General features: G+C 40.2%; 1 protein-coding gene across 7 annotated transcripts in view; it reads left to right on the plus strand.

The window, feature by feature from the left end:
* Positions 1-15,302, plus strand: part of SUPT3H (SPT3 homolog, SAGA and STAGA complex component) — a 255,443-nt gene that overhangs the window by 237,672 nt on the left and 2,469 nt on the right. The gene's annotated exons all lie outside the window — the stretch shown is intronic.

Below are 15,302 nucleotides of genomic sequence, written 5' to 3' on the forward strand. Positions count from 1 at the left end.
GATGCAACACTGTGAAAAAGAATGTCTCAAAATATACTGAGGTGATGCAAGGTTATTTTTGGAAAGCTCAGATCTTAATGTTTCTCGAAAGTAGGAGATACAGATGGAAATTTTAAAAAATTTTCTCTTCACAAAATGGATTAAGAACTTTTGCACTTCTCAGTTTAAATCTCTGGGTTACTTCAGCAAATATATATGTTTAAAAAGGTACCTGCTTTTCACATTTAAGTGGATAAAAAAGGAGCTGCATGCATTATCAGTGTATTTCTTTGCCACGTATGTCTTACACATTTTGGAGGAAGAAGTGGGAAAAGAAAGAAGGATCCAGTTGCTGCTAAGCTCTGTTTGGTTTTGAACTGTTTGGGTATTTCCAAAAGCCAACTCTGGCACCTTAAATTTTGCTTTCATCAAGAACATGGTAATTCAAAATAGCTAGCTGAGTTTTGGTTAGTGTAGCAGCAGGTCTCTTCATATCTTTTTTTTTTTTTTTGGTAAGTAAACACCCATGATTTATAGAATATTTTGTTTCAATTATTTTGACTTTGCCTTTCACCTCTTTGACCTAGAAAATTGAGAGTGCTTTAATAACCAGTGTCCTTGTTAGAAACTTATTATGTGGCTCTTTCTGGAACAGCAAGTCAAGTATGTGGCACAGTATAAGGAATTTCAATGTAATTTGTTTAGAGAGGCTGTTGCTTGACAAACCTTTTCTGAACAGGCTACATGGTAAATGAGAAATTGGAAGTCGCAGGGCTGGGAGGGATAATGGACAATAGATGCTTTCACTTCTGGTGCCTGTTCAAGTCCAATCTGTCAAAGACTGAAAATTGTTCCTTTTTCAAACTGGGCAAGTGGCCTGTGAGTAAGTTTTTGGTTGACTCTGCCTGGTGCCTGATAAAATTTGCCCACAAGTCAAAATTGTATCCCTGTTTGGCTCCCCGGCCCAGTCATTTCAAAAGCCAAAGCTGAATCTGCAGCTGCCTTTTCTTCCAGATCAGGACCAAGATGTTTTAATTTTCTATCTTTTTATCTATTAATTTGTTTATTTGTTATATTTTGTGTTCCCCTTGTTTTCCTCTGTAACACCTGTTGGAAGTACTGCATGGAACACAGCAAAAAAAGCATAGTTTTATTGAGGATGAAAGAATTTCCTCCCCCAACAGAGATCAGTGGTTCACAGTGGGTCAGGATCAATGATTCACCCCATCAACAGCACCCCTGGAGGAATAAATATCACCCCAAAACACACTCTGCTGCAATATCTCTTCATTTGCTAAAGGCTTTGTAAGACTCAGTCATGCTTTCCAGGTGAATCATGCCCAGCTAAAGACAGGTGAAGGAAATATGGAGAAATTAAATGACGCTAAGTGACACCAATTTATCAAGAATAAATAAAAGTTTGGTGGTAAAAATGGCTTGTGAGTTCATCCATTCTCAGCAAACTTCATGTCACCATTTCTGGGATAGAGAGCCCAGCCTTTCAGCAGGAGAATATTCTCACAAAGGTGAAGTGGTTTTGAGCAATTTCTTCAATGAACTGGACAACAGCAGGCTTCTCTCTGACACCAAGGTGGCAAGTGGCCCTTTTTTTCCCCTCTTTCTTTCTTACTTTTTTCTCCTTAAGCAAACTGAATAATTACAGGGAAAAAAAAAAAGAGAGAGAGAGAGAAAAATATATGCTTCATTTATATTTGACATCCAAGATTGGACTTTAGCTTGTGGGAAGTATGAAAGCTCCCCCAAGCTTTTGAGGGCTCTGTTGTGCCCTGAGTGACAACGGCTAGCTACTCCAAATTAGTGTTTAGGATTCTCCTGCTCCTATTCCCAAGCACTGAATTTCTCTCTTGTGTGGGCAATGCCCTGTTTGGTAATGCCAAAATTCTTCATGTGTCCTACAACAAGAAGTAGATCTGGTTTTCTACAGTTTCTGCAACAACTGCAGATATATCTGTAGACCCCTAATGTGGTTGGGAGAGGATGAAGTAAATTTTGGATGGAATTATTTCAAGACACAGAAGCCCTTCACTTCTGTACAGAGGAGATGATGTTGCTAAGAGACAAAGATCTGCAGAAATCAGGTTGGAAAGAAAAACAGCAGAGACAGGTCCCTGGCCAAAAGGGAGTGGAAATGATGAGTTACGGAGAGATGGGAGAATGGGCTGGAAACCAAAGAGTGGATAAGCTGAACTGGAGGGCAAAGACAGATAAATAGAATGATAGATTTAATTAAAGTTAAGCAGAGTTGTTAATAAAGAACTAGGAAAAGGTGAACAGGAAAATATGATGAGAGAAAAAAATGAAAATCATTCCATTTATTGGGGAATATCTTGTAGTTTCTAAGAAATTATTTAATAGTGGTGCACCTTTTAGAAAGCTGAGAAGGAAGTAATAGTGAAAAAGCAATGAAGAAACATTTAGCTAGATATAATTTGAAGTTTAGTTTTTAGTCTGTGTAAGGTTTTAGCCACATAGCTACTGGTGGAATGGCCAGCTAAGATCAGTAGCTGGTTTTAAATAGCTCAGCATTAGAATTTATGTTGTAGACATGCTAGATATTATGTTACTATTGCACAATAATATGTAATAACCAAAGGTAAAATGTACCAACTCATATGTATGTGTATTACTAAGATTGGCTGGCATGAAAAAACAATGGTCCAATAGAAATGAAATATAGGCTTGCCCAGGTGGTCCCATACCTTCTCTAAAACCAAAAGCATGGGGAAATAGGCAAAAAGGATTTTTTTTTTTTTCAGCACAAACTCCATGTATGTTCAGGTTCTTATTTACTTTGAAGTTTACTTTTGAAATAAGATAACTGTATGGTTTGGGAAATGAGTGAATGAGAAGACAAAATGTCTCAATTACAGATTAAACTCTTAGGAAGTCACACCTGCATTCAAGACTTGAGTGTTAGAATAGCTCCAGTGTCCAAAAAAGTATTGGGATTTAGGAACATCTTAAGTACAGCTAGGGTGATGGATTCCTTGGCAAAGTATGGGGCAACAGGCCAATTCTCTACCCAATGTCTCTCTGTTTTCAAGACCTACCTATGAACCGGTGTGTGCAACTATGTCCCAGTGTCCAAAAAATAGGTCTTAGCCCCACTGAAGTGCCTCAGATTCTTCTTCCCTAAAATTCATGATCTTACGTTAGTAAGAATTTTTCTTCCCGCCCATTAGGATTTGAGGGAGAAGGTGTTGAGCCCACCAGTTGATACAGGATGATAATCTGCAGTAATCTCTACTGATTAAATCTATCATCTCAATTTCATCATTTTAGCATCTGAAACCTAGTCTGGTTTCTCTTGTCCTCTTACTGCAGGGTTTTTGTGCCATGCACTGGTGAAAGAGGAAGCTGAGGAGTCAAAATGCTCCCCATCAATGGGTGCAATGGAATGTATTCATGCCCTGACAATGAAAATCAGCTCCTTCCTTGGCAGTAGGTGCTGCTGGAGGCTTCTCTGTGGTGTCATTTACAGCCGTGTTGTCTTTGTAGATTCTTGCTACGATGTGAGAACACTGATGAGTGGAGGGGGAAGGGACCAACCTTCCTCTTGCCATATGGGAAACATCTGTAATGGGCAGCGGGGCTCTCTCTTAAGAAATGTGTTGTCATTTCATAGTTTCTTCAAAGTGTTACATAGATGAAAGGTATCTGCTTGAATTTTTACCAGCCTTGACTGTCCCAGCCTCTGGAACAGGGCATTCACAGTAAAGGCAAAGTATTCTTTTAAATGAGACAGTCAGTAATGTTTTAAACTGTCTCGCCCCCAAAAAAATGTAACATCCATGGAAAAGTATAGAGTAGTCAAAGTGCTCCAAAAATAAAACAAAAGAAACAATATCATGCTCTTTTATTGTGGCCCCTTAACTCTAGTCCTCTGAGAGCAGCGTTGATTGATGTTAGTGATGCAACCTAAAAATTCATTTCAATTACCCAAAACAAAATGCACATAAGTGACTTCAGGGTCTGATTTTAGTCCACAAAAGCCAGAAAATTCAGAGCTACTGGAGAGACGAAAACCTGGATTTCACATTCCCATTTTACCAACAGCCATTCCGCTGGGGGGAAAAGGAGAGACAAAGAAAAAAGGAGTTACACCATTACAATAAATAACGTGATGGAGACAACAGTTCTCTCTTTGCCAAAGCCTTGAATCCACTGGGTCCCATTAGCTTTAAATCCAGGAACTGCAATGTGTTCTAAGTTTGGGGCTCAGTTCCTTCCTACCACCTTTCAGCTTTTTTAAAAGATAAACTCCTTTATTGTTTTAGTTAACAATAACATTTAATGAGACCTAACTAACTCTTCATTTAGAGTAATTATTTAGTGTTCTTTCACTTCCAGCCACTGGAAATGGGGCTGTTACTGTAGCCCATGGTATCTATTTGATGGAATAATTGCACATCCAAATGGGATCGACCTCGCACTCTCTGATAAATGAACATGCAGTAATCGAGATGTTCTGGTATCAGCATGCAAACAAATCAAAATGTTCTAACATCAAAGAAGTACATATGAAAAAACTTCCAAACAGGATTTAAATATTCCTCAATGTTATTAAAAAAATATGGGCTGTGATATCATGAAATGCCCATGGTGGGGTTGCAAGTGAGTAATCCATCTCCCTATTCCTAAACCCATATTTAGTGACTGAACAATGGCAATCAGCCAGAAGAATCTCGTGGCCTGGCCAGTTTGTTTTCAGACAAGTATCACTTTTATAGATGTGCATATAAATGTGTGTCTCTTAAACTGGATACGAGGGAAAAAGATGAGATGCGGTAAAGAAGAAAAGAGAGTTTGATGTGATGAGTCAGACCACTGAGATATTGTTGATGGCATTGGTCTGTCCTTGCATTTCAAAATAAGTTTCATTTAAGGAACATGGGCTGTAGTAAGTGACATGTGAAATTAGGTCTGTGGAGGGGAGGGTATAGCATGACGGTTCTGAATCTGCCGAGTTATTTCATTTGCTTCACAAAGTAAATATTATTTTCCCAGCCCCCACCCACAACCAATCAGTTAGAAACTATCAAAAGGCATTTTTAGTCACTTCTAGGAAGGACATTTTGGAATCCTGTTATTCTCAGCAATCATCCAGTGTCCCTGGGATTACCCATTTGCCCAAGGTGTTAGGCAGGTAAGAAACAGATGGACAGAAAGACATTTAGAAAGATTAAAGATAACTCGAGCTGTACATTAGAGAGACTTGAAGTCTTTGTCTACTTGTGAACCAGTTTTTCCAGCATATGATTGTGGATATAATGTCATTTAAAAAGTATAATATAATGAAAAGCCTTCCCTCCCTTGAGATCCCAGGTTCCTTGGCTCATTCTTGCAGCTCATAACTTGCCCACAACCCTCTGAAAGTGCAATGAGAACTCTCTGTGCAGGCTGCCCAGCGCAGGAGCCTGCAAGGCTTTGGGCAGTGTTCCTACACTCCCAATGTGCCACTAGCGTGGTTTGTGCTCTTCAGACCCTTCTAAACACAGGAAAGAGTTTGTCTGTCCTGCAGGTCGGAAGTGCTGGGCAAAGCAGGACCAAGCCATGCAGAGTGAGTGGTGGCAGGAGGGGACTGCCCTCTTCCCATGTCCCGACTCACTCCTTTACAAACAAAGCCATCCCCAAGTCCAGCTCCTCATGTGCTCAGCGAATTTCAGCACTGAGATCAAATTGCAGGAGATAGTGAGCAGGGCCACTATCACCCAGACCCAGTTGGGATCTGGTGTTTCTCACAAATCATAGAATCCTTTAGGTTGGAAAAGCTCTCTAAGAGCATTGAATCCAATTGAATCCATTAACCAGCCCTGCCAAGCCCAGCATTAAAACCAGTCCCCAAGTGCCACATCCACACATTGACCCCTTCATTCTTGTTTCCCATTTTTCTTCTATTTGCCTTGCATATATTGAAGAAATCAGTCGTTCATACTCCTTTCTTTTCCAATTCCTCATGCTTAAGTCTGGCTTGAATGGGATAAATATGTCATTACTTTGCTGAGACTGGCCCAATACTTGAATGGGTTGTGACTTAAGGGAGAAGCATCCTTCTGTGATTATCACCAATTACTTATGAAGTGTTAACTGTCCAAAGCAATTACTGCTCTGCTTTGTATTTTTTACAGGCATATTGCATTCTTTGCATAAGAAATAGGACATCCTGCATGTAATTAAAGAATAAACTTTAACTTCCTAAATTATATATGCTTGCCATCATAAAAAATCAAATACCTGTATCAATACATGCCTGGAATAATGTTCTAATTAAGGATGGAGCTTTGTTTTGAAGGATAGGGGCATTTGGCTTTCATACTTACTGAACCTTTTTTTAAGTTTGGATTTGATCCTGATTTTCAGAAGTTCAGGAGGGACCAGGAAACCTATTTTGATTCAGGGCATTTTCTAATATAAATGTCATAAAACCTGCTAGTGTGTAATAATTTATGCTGCTGCTAAAATATTGGTTTAACTGGTTAAACTGCCTCAGTACTTGGATTTTTTTCTCCAGTGTGTTGCAGAAATACATGTGAAAGATCGATTGGATGCCATTCTGCAGCCTAATCCTAGGTAATTTATTCAGTTTTACCTGAGAGAAAGGTCCAAATATATATATTCTTCTGGTTTAAATCACTCTAACTACAATTGATTCAACTTTTGCCTGAATAAGGAGTGAGTAAAAACTGAGCAAGAGCCTCAAGATTTGGCTCTTATTCATTAACCTCAGGGCAGACTTCATTTTGTGTGATTTCTAAGCTATTAAAGTGTTGGTTGGCTTCCATTTGAGCTCAAATTCCTAATATCACCAAATAATTATGTGTAGATGATGAAATGAAAAAACAGGCATGTAGTCTCCAAACACGTTTCAGTCTGGGTGGCTGAAATGGCTCATAACATTCAATGCATGAAAATGGGGTGGATTGAATAAATTAGCAGAATCACAAAAGGAAACCACTATAGGAAATAGTTTTACATGTGTAATCACTGAAATACTCTAGTGAATGTGTCAATCTGTACTAAATAAATATATTTGTTTATAGACATGTTCTGTATTAGCTTCCACTCTTTCACAGCACTTTGCCAAGCAAAATCCCACTAGAAGTAGGATGTTCGCACCCGAGTAGGAGTTTCTTGGATAAATATTTTTTCTATATTGAGACCAAAACCACTTTTACAAATTTCAGACTTTGATTGAAAAAGTATATTTCTTTTGCCTCTTTTTCCCTCTTCCCCCCCCCCCCCCCCCATCTTCTCATCTCCTTCACTGACAACCACTGATGCATTACCTTAATTCCTCTTACCTCCCACTGCTCCGGTGCGCCAGCACCCCTCTGCAGACAGAGCACATCAGTCAGGGCTGAGCTGGGCAAGAAGTGGCCACACCCCAGTGCTGCCACCAGCAAAGGGTCTCAGAGCCTGAGAAAATTCCTCTCTTCACAGACCTGAGCTGTTGGTTGGGCTCTTGTTTCCCCACTGAAATGCTCTGTTGAAACAGAGAGAGCAGGGGTGCTGTGCCCTCTGTAGAGAGCGTTTGCAAGATGCTTTCAGGAGGTGGGGGAGAAGTATGCTGCAAAATGTCACTAGATGCTCCTTTTTGTTACAATTTCAACAGTTTTAAGGGGAAAATGTAGGTGAACTCTGTTGGTTTTCCCAAATAATTTGAATTTCAAAGTAATACCCACTCCTCCTATGCAATAACTGCCAATTTCAGCATCCCTTTCTATACATCTAGTATTTTAGCCATTACAATGGAAGATAAAATACAACAAAAATAATAATTATGGCATAGTCTACAATGTATTCAAAGTGTATTATCCCTGTAATCAAGCAATCCTGAGAAAAGGGGTTTTAGTGAGTGATAGTATTTCTGTTTCAAAGGCAGGGGAAATGGAAGCTCAGAGACACTGAGTGGTTTGTCTGAGGCCACACAGCAAGTAAGTGTCAGAGCTGGGAGCAGAGCCCAGCCCTGGATCCTGCCCTTGTACTCAGAGAGTGTACCACACCATATTGTTTCCAAATAAATTTGCTCTTTAGCTCCTATGCTGAGGTCATGAGCAGTGGTGACACAGAGGGGAATTTAACCTCTTCTGTCACTTCCTACAGAAAAAACCCTGAGCTTCTACAGCTGTAGAAGAAAACCTTAAAAGGCCAAATAAAGTCATCCCTGGAGACAGGGAGCCATCCAGGTTGTTTGGTGCTGAATTGCTCTGAGGCTGGATGAGTTTTTATTGTTAGTGGTATATTTTCACATGGGAGTGCTGTGACTGTGCAGTACCTTGAGTCATAAACCAGAGGTTTCAGTGTCCAGTCATGCCTAAAGTCTCAAGGCTTCCGGTTTTAATTTAATTCTCAGACATAATAAAGTTCCCTGTGTACATTATTGTTGCCATGCAGCTAAAGCAGCGAATTGAGGCACATCAAGAAAGGAGAGTTTGACCCTTGAGCAACTCCAGGTGTTTTGACCAGTTTGACGTGAGGCAGTAAAAATACAAGTGAACTAATTGCACTGCTCATGAGGAGATCAGGACACTCAGGAACTACTGCATTTCCAGTGGGTGAGAGGATTGAGCTCTCCTAGTTATGCTGGATTCCACCAGGTCATATCCACCGAGGTCTGTTGCCTTGTGGAGACCTGCTGTGCGCTTTGCCAGCAGTGTGTCCTAGGCAGACAGTTACGGGCCATTAGACCCATGGCAAGAGGAACTTGCTGGATTTCAACTTTCTCCACAGGAGAAGCAGCTGAGGCTGTCCAGGGAAGAGGGATGATGGAGCCCTGCTACATGTTGTGCAGCCTGTAGGGATTTCTCTCCCTGACTGTGAGTGGAGAGCAGTGTGTGGTTGAAGTAGGGCTCAGAACAGGAATTTCTATCAGTGCACAAAGCAGCATCGCCTTTCCTCGGACAATTAAAAAGGGTTTCTTGCTCTCAGACAAATAAAGTCCATTAAAGCTGGTGGCAGTGACGGGAAAGACTTTGTGAAAAAATGTTTGTTTTGCAAAGCTGGCTGCCAAGTATTGTTTTATAGTTCCGGTTTTTCCTTCTTTCTCCACTGTTTACAGTGCCCTCTGAGAGACTTAAATGATCCCTCTCTCCCCGCCAATTTTGTTCTTTTTTCTCTTGGCAGACATTGGTACCCCACTCCCACACCCCAGTTCTTGCTGCAACAGAAGCCATGATCCTTTTGCCTTGTTTTTCTTTTTTACAGTACCAGCCCAGCCCCGAGAGCAGCATTTTCTCGTTAACTGCAGCATTGCAGTTTTGGCCAAATACACTGGAGGACAGCAGTACAAGCCCTACATTTTGTTCTCCAGCCGCTGGTGGTACTGCACAGGGTGTCTGAGAAAATAGTTTGGTCCTTTTTTCCAGTGATCCTACATTTCCATCAGCCTTGAGAATGTCATTTATCCCAGAAGCAGAAAACAGCAATAAAAAAGTTGGGTATTTGTGATCTAGACTATGTCCTTTAACAGGCTTGGATATGTCCTGGATATGTCCCATTCCTGTACACAGCAGCCCAGTGTTACAAAATTATTTAAAAAGTTTATGCCACTGGCAGATAAAAGGTCAACCAAAGCCCAGAGCTGATTTTGCTGAGAAGCATTTTGTTGATGGGTGGTTTATTGGAGCAGTGCTTTTATCAATGCATGATGTTCAGGGGCGCTTACATAAAGCGTTCTTGTGATCTCTGGCCCCTTCCTGAGGGCAGGGACTGATGGCATGGACACTGCTGCTGTCCCTGGTGTGTCACCAGGCTGAGGACTCGGGGAACAGACCTGAGGAATGCAGCTGTTGGTGTTTCTCACACCTGGTACAGTGAAAGCTGAGGGACAGATAGACTCAATGCAAGAGCAGAAGTGAAGACATTATGTCTGGTCGCTCCAACCATTCTGACAAAGGAAGATGAAACAAGGACTTTGGTAGTGAAAGAGATAACAAAGGACACTACTAGTGTCAGAAGAATAATCAGAAGATTGTGTTTTTAAAGGGGACCAGGACAAAGGGGTCAGAGTGGAAAATATTGTTTGAACATAGTGACCTATAAATACTGGTAAACTCATGTCATATACTGACTCTGCTTTGCTGGCATAAACAGAGTCCGTGTAACTCAATCCTCACAAATGGTTTCCTGGGATCTAGTGCAAGCACCAATGTGGTTGTGCTTCCAAGGGGACTGTTATGGTATGGATAAATGGCTGCTTTAGCTCTCAGCACATTGATCTGGCCTCATCATAAACGAAATCCATGAGATTTCATGGTGACAGCAGGGCAGTTCAGCCAGAGCATCACACGAGTAAGTCTGTAATGTGCTAAACCTGGGTGTCCGTAGATACATATTTGGGGTGTGTTATTCATTACTGACCATGTACAAAACACTACTTATATAAAGCACTCCCTCATCATTTGAGTACTATCAGACATCTGTGCTTTGGCTACTGATTAAAGATAGATTTTTGGAATTAGAGCCTTCGGTGCTATTGCTGTAAATTGGAGGGAGAATTATCCATTATATTTCTTTTGCAACATGGATGCACTTCTGATAAAGAGAGTTTATATCCACACAAATTTATTTAAACTTAGACAGAAGCAATTCATTCAAAGCAACACATGGATTTTCTTTTTCAAACAATGTTGCTTATACTTAGCCTCTTAAACTAATTATTATTTTAATCTCTAAATAAGCTGACACTTTGCATGTGGTTTGTCTCTTCAGGCTGGGATAAATTAGAGGAGCAACCTTTTAATCACAGGCATTTTAAGCTAAATGTTTTTATGTACAAAGAGTTATGAATCTGTCCGGGGTGACCTGTTTGATGTTATGGCAAGCTAATGAAATTTCAAAGTTAACATTTCCCAAATAAAATGGAAAGAAGGGAAGGAGAGAAAAGGAGCAGATTCAAAATTAGAGAATATTGGTAGGTTATGGGTTCCAGGTTATTCAGAATGGAATGAAAGTTAATGCTACATCCTTTTTTCCATCCTGCCAGCCAGTGTCTGATCCAAGAATGTCTCTTATTTAAAGAGCAGGGCTCCCTCCACTGTTCTTAAATAAAGGCTCTCACTGTCTGAGATCCAACTCTCCCCAATTTTCACAGTAACATTGTAAGGCTGCATGAAGAGAATTATTTAATGGAAAGAAGTTTTGCATATGATTCCCTTATCACAAACCTGCTCAAGTCATATGGTTTGATTTACATTTATGCAAATGTCAGAGAATAGAGTAAAATTACCCAAGGAAGAAAGGACTGTGGCATGTCACAAACAAGATGTGCCTATTTGCATTTATGTTTGCTAATGAAGTTCAGCCAGGGCTTGCTCTTTGATTTGGATGTTTCTGTCTGCAATTCCATTTTATGAACTGTAATTAAACCACTTGCCCACACACATACAAGAGGACACCAAGAAAGGGAGACTTCAAGTTTTATAAATGCTCATCTGTAACTCTTACACAGGGCTTATAATTCAGGATTTAACATCTCTAAGTGTTACAACAGGCCTGCAGTGTGGCATTGTGCTTAACTTTAATGCAAGGAGAACTGCAGACTTTAACCAATGTAGGATTTGGCCCAATAAACTTTGGTGTCTCGGGTGCCCGCTGGAGATGTTTTTCTCCAGACTTTTCAAACTTTATCCCAAATAAAAATTAAGCCTCAGCCCACTCAAAAATCACAGCTGTTTCTTTCTCCTGCCAAAATTATTCTTTCTCATCATGCTACAGCTGTGAAATCATGCACTAGTGTTAACTGGAAACCATTTCTAGCTGAGGTGCCCATTCAGAAGTCTTGGTATTCTACTCTGCTCAGATCTCTCATTGAGGAGTACTCACACATCTTCATGTTTGGCTGGGACTTGTTTCTGTAAATCATAGAATCACAGGCTGGTGTGGGTTCTAAGGGACCTTAAAGATCATCCAGTTTCCACCCCCTGCCATGGACAGGGATGCCTTCCCCTATTCCAGGTTGCTCCAAGCCGCATCCAGCCTGGCCTTGGACATTTCCAGGAATGGAGCAACCACTACTTCTGTAGTGGTTGGATGGTGGGCAACCCGTGCCAGGGCCTCACCACCCTCACAGGAAACAATGTCTTCCTAATATCCAATCTAAACTTACTCTCTTTCAGTTTAAAGCAATCTTCCTAGTCCTAAATTGCTAATAAACATAATTATCTATCCCTTAAATTGTCCTATGAACTCTTCAGGTAAGCTGTCCCATTTCATGGGACATACTGTGAAGACAGGAATTTTGCTACCCTTTTCTTGGAGTGGTTCTTTTTGGTCCTTCATAATGATACTACAGGGCTACCACTACAGGAGAGAAATGGGACCAAAACCAAAGAGATTAGAAAATGGATGATTTTTCATGAAATTTGAGGATTTGCTTGGCCAAGTTCCCTTGTTCCATGCTAGCTTTTTAAGCTGTTAGTTTTTCCTTCTTTCACCAAACTAAAGGCAAAGCAAGATGTTGCTTTTTTAGGCGACTGACAGCAGTGAACACTGCCCATCTTTTCTGCTTCATTGTGCCTCCTTTCAGATTGCTGGAAAAAAACCTGCCTTCATTGATTAAATAATGATAGTGTTGCCAGAGAGGATCCAGTGTTAGAATCCAAAGTGCTTTGACAACTTGAAGGAGCAACATTTCCAAGGGAGCATTCCTATATAGAGGATGCCTGAGCAGGTTCTTCACAAGATGCCTTCATGGGGTAGAATTGTAGAATGGTTGGGGTTAGAAGAGGTGTTAAAGATCTGGTTCTAACCCCACTGCCATGGGCAGGGATTGACCCACTAAGTCAGGGTAGGAGTGGGAAGCGAGGACCAAGAAGCAAAATCATCACAACTCCGCCCTAAATGGGAGCAGGTGGTAAGAGTGGCCTGGACAAGATGAAGGTCATGTTTCTGCTTTCACATTGACACAGCCTGTGCAGCCTCTGGCTCTGGTTGGCAGCAGTCTGTCCTCCTACCTTCAAGGAGGTCAGAGAAAAGGATGAAAAATCTTGTCATGTGATATCAAGGAGCAGAAAGAGTTTCTGTGAGAGCTAGATTAGGCAAATAAGGTCAGATCAACTTTTCAGGGCATGTAAGCCATTCTGGGAAGGCAAACTGTTTAATTTTTGCCAGGTTAGGTGATTCCCCATGTCTGAAAGTTGGTCTCTTGACCACTTCTGCACATATTGGGTACAGCAAGAGTCTTACAGAACTTCAACCACAGCAGGAAAAGTCAAAGCACAGCCTGGTAGTAAATTTTAAGAGAGAACACACAGAAAATTTGGATGCAGTAGACACTTTTTTAAAAAGGGCTCCAGGAGGAACCATGGGCTTATGTTGTCTCTTTTCAGCAAGGCATATCTAGCAAAATGGATGCAGCTATTTTAATCCCACATCAAGAGCCTGCATCATCCTCTATCTGTAATTGTGAGCCAAATAATCATATTTTTAAAAAAATTAAATGTGGATGCTGCCAAAGTGGCATAAAGCACCCAGAAGTGTCATCCAAACCTTCTAAATAATCTCCAACCACATTAAATGTCTGCCACATACATCTAAACTCTTGCAAGGGCACAGGCACATGAGAGTTTTATGAAAAACATCTTGCTGTTTCTCTTCATGATTCTTGGCATGTAAAGATCTGTCTTTCAGTATCACAAATTCAGCTGTATAGATCTTAAAGATATCTGGTATAACTCAGAAAGATGGGATGTCTGTAAAATACTTTTGCTCTGCATAAAAGCATTTTGGAGGTTAACCTTTATTATCTAGTAATGTATCAAAATGAGAATGAAGTGTTATCTTGTTATGGAATGGGATGAATCAAACTCCCTCCTCTGAAATACTGATTTTCAAAACAGTTACCTTTATGCTGAAGTTGAAGGTATGAATGGTTTCTGGGTAAAATGGTTCAATTTATGGTTAAATTCCATAATGAAACATACATATATCAGAATCACTTTGTCTGGCTTGGGAAGGAAAAAATGTGTTGTTTTCATTATTGCTGAACTTCATAATGGCTTCAGGAATTTTTTTGGTCATTTCCAAAGAAAGTGAACTTCAGGCTGAGAGATTAAAGCAGAGGAAATTTCAGCCCAAGGGCAAATGTTTCAGAAAGTTTAAAGTATGTGAAAGGGGGAGTGAAGTAGGAAATAGTTTTCAATCCTAACTATAGCCACACTTGTTATAATATATCACTAAATATAGACCAGTGGGTGTGCCCAACTCTCCAAAGGTGTTATCCTGCCTGCCATGAACTCGCTTCTGAAATGACCTTTGCAGGGATGTAACTGGCTGTACAACACTGCCCATGCTGGAAAATGTTAAACTTCATTATTTCCCAGCCAAGCCCAACTTTGCTTCACAACCAACATTCCTTTTGCAAAATTCAACCTTTTATCTTTCATGTAGATCCAGCTTTGTACTCAGGATCATTTGTCTCCAAGCAAACTGCACAGTAGTCCTGAATGTTTTGTTTATGTGTTAAAGGTTGTCACTTGGGTTATAAAGCCTTGAGAAACTATTGGGGTCAAGCAACTAAAAGCATTACTTTTGCATCAGCTTCCAAATGCCAGCCATAATGGTTTGGGCAAGCTGAACATCCAAAGTGCCTTGGACTTGCTGCTTGTGGTTGTGGGAATATGTTGGATCCTTTCAAAATTATTGGCTAGTCTGTCTTGGGCATTTCATGTTTGGGTATAGAGTCTTTGGATTTATTTTGTGTTTTGTTTGTGGTGATACTGTCATGTCTTGGCTGTATATCCCAGAGCTGATGTTCTGCTCTTTGACTTCGATGCCATATGCTGCTAGATCTCCAGACTGAAGTGTGGTGTTAATGTAAAGGATGCTGTAATGAACATCTTGTACATATTTCCTTTGCATATTCACTGTCTGTAAAATGTCTCTCTGAATACATCCTTGCTGATTTTGAAATGGTTTCTTTACAGTTCAGCATAAATGCTATTTATATCCAAAGTTGTTTGAGGTTATCCTTTACTCCTAATGTTACTCTAATTCTAGTTTAAGAGAGGAGAAATTGATCTGGCTGAAATTAATTAGGAAATTGGTAGAGCCACTAAAAATGGTGGTTAAATATGGCACTTCCTAAGTACTTTGACTGAAGAGGTACAAAATAAATCTGACAAAGCACTAACTGTAATGAAATAGATGACTACATTTTCATTTTTAAAACAGGATGGCTGCTGAAGGTGAACCAAATAAAGCAAAACTATTTGAATTCCTTTGCTTTTTTAAAGACTGTAAATAGAAAAAAAAGTATTTTTTAAACTGAGAATATCTCCTTACATTAAAGGGTTTTTAGTGGC

This window comes from Haemorhous mexicanus, chromosome 3 (genome assembly GCF_027477595.1).
Source record: "Haemorhous mexicanus isolate bHaeMex1 chromosome 3, bHaeMex1.pri, whole genome shotgun sequence".
NCBI classification, from domain to species: domain Eukaryota; kingdom Metazoa; phylum Chordata; class Aves; order Passeriformes; family Fringillidae; genus Haemorhous; species Haemorhous mexicanus.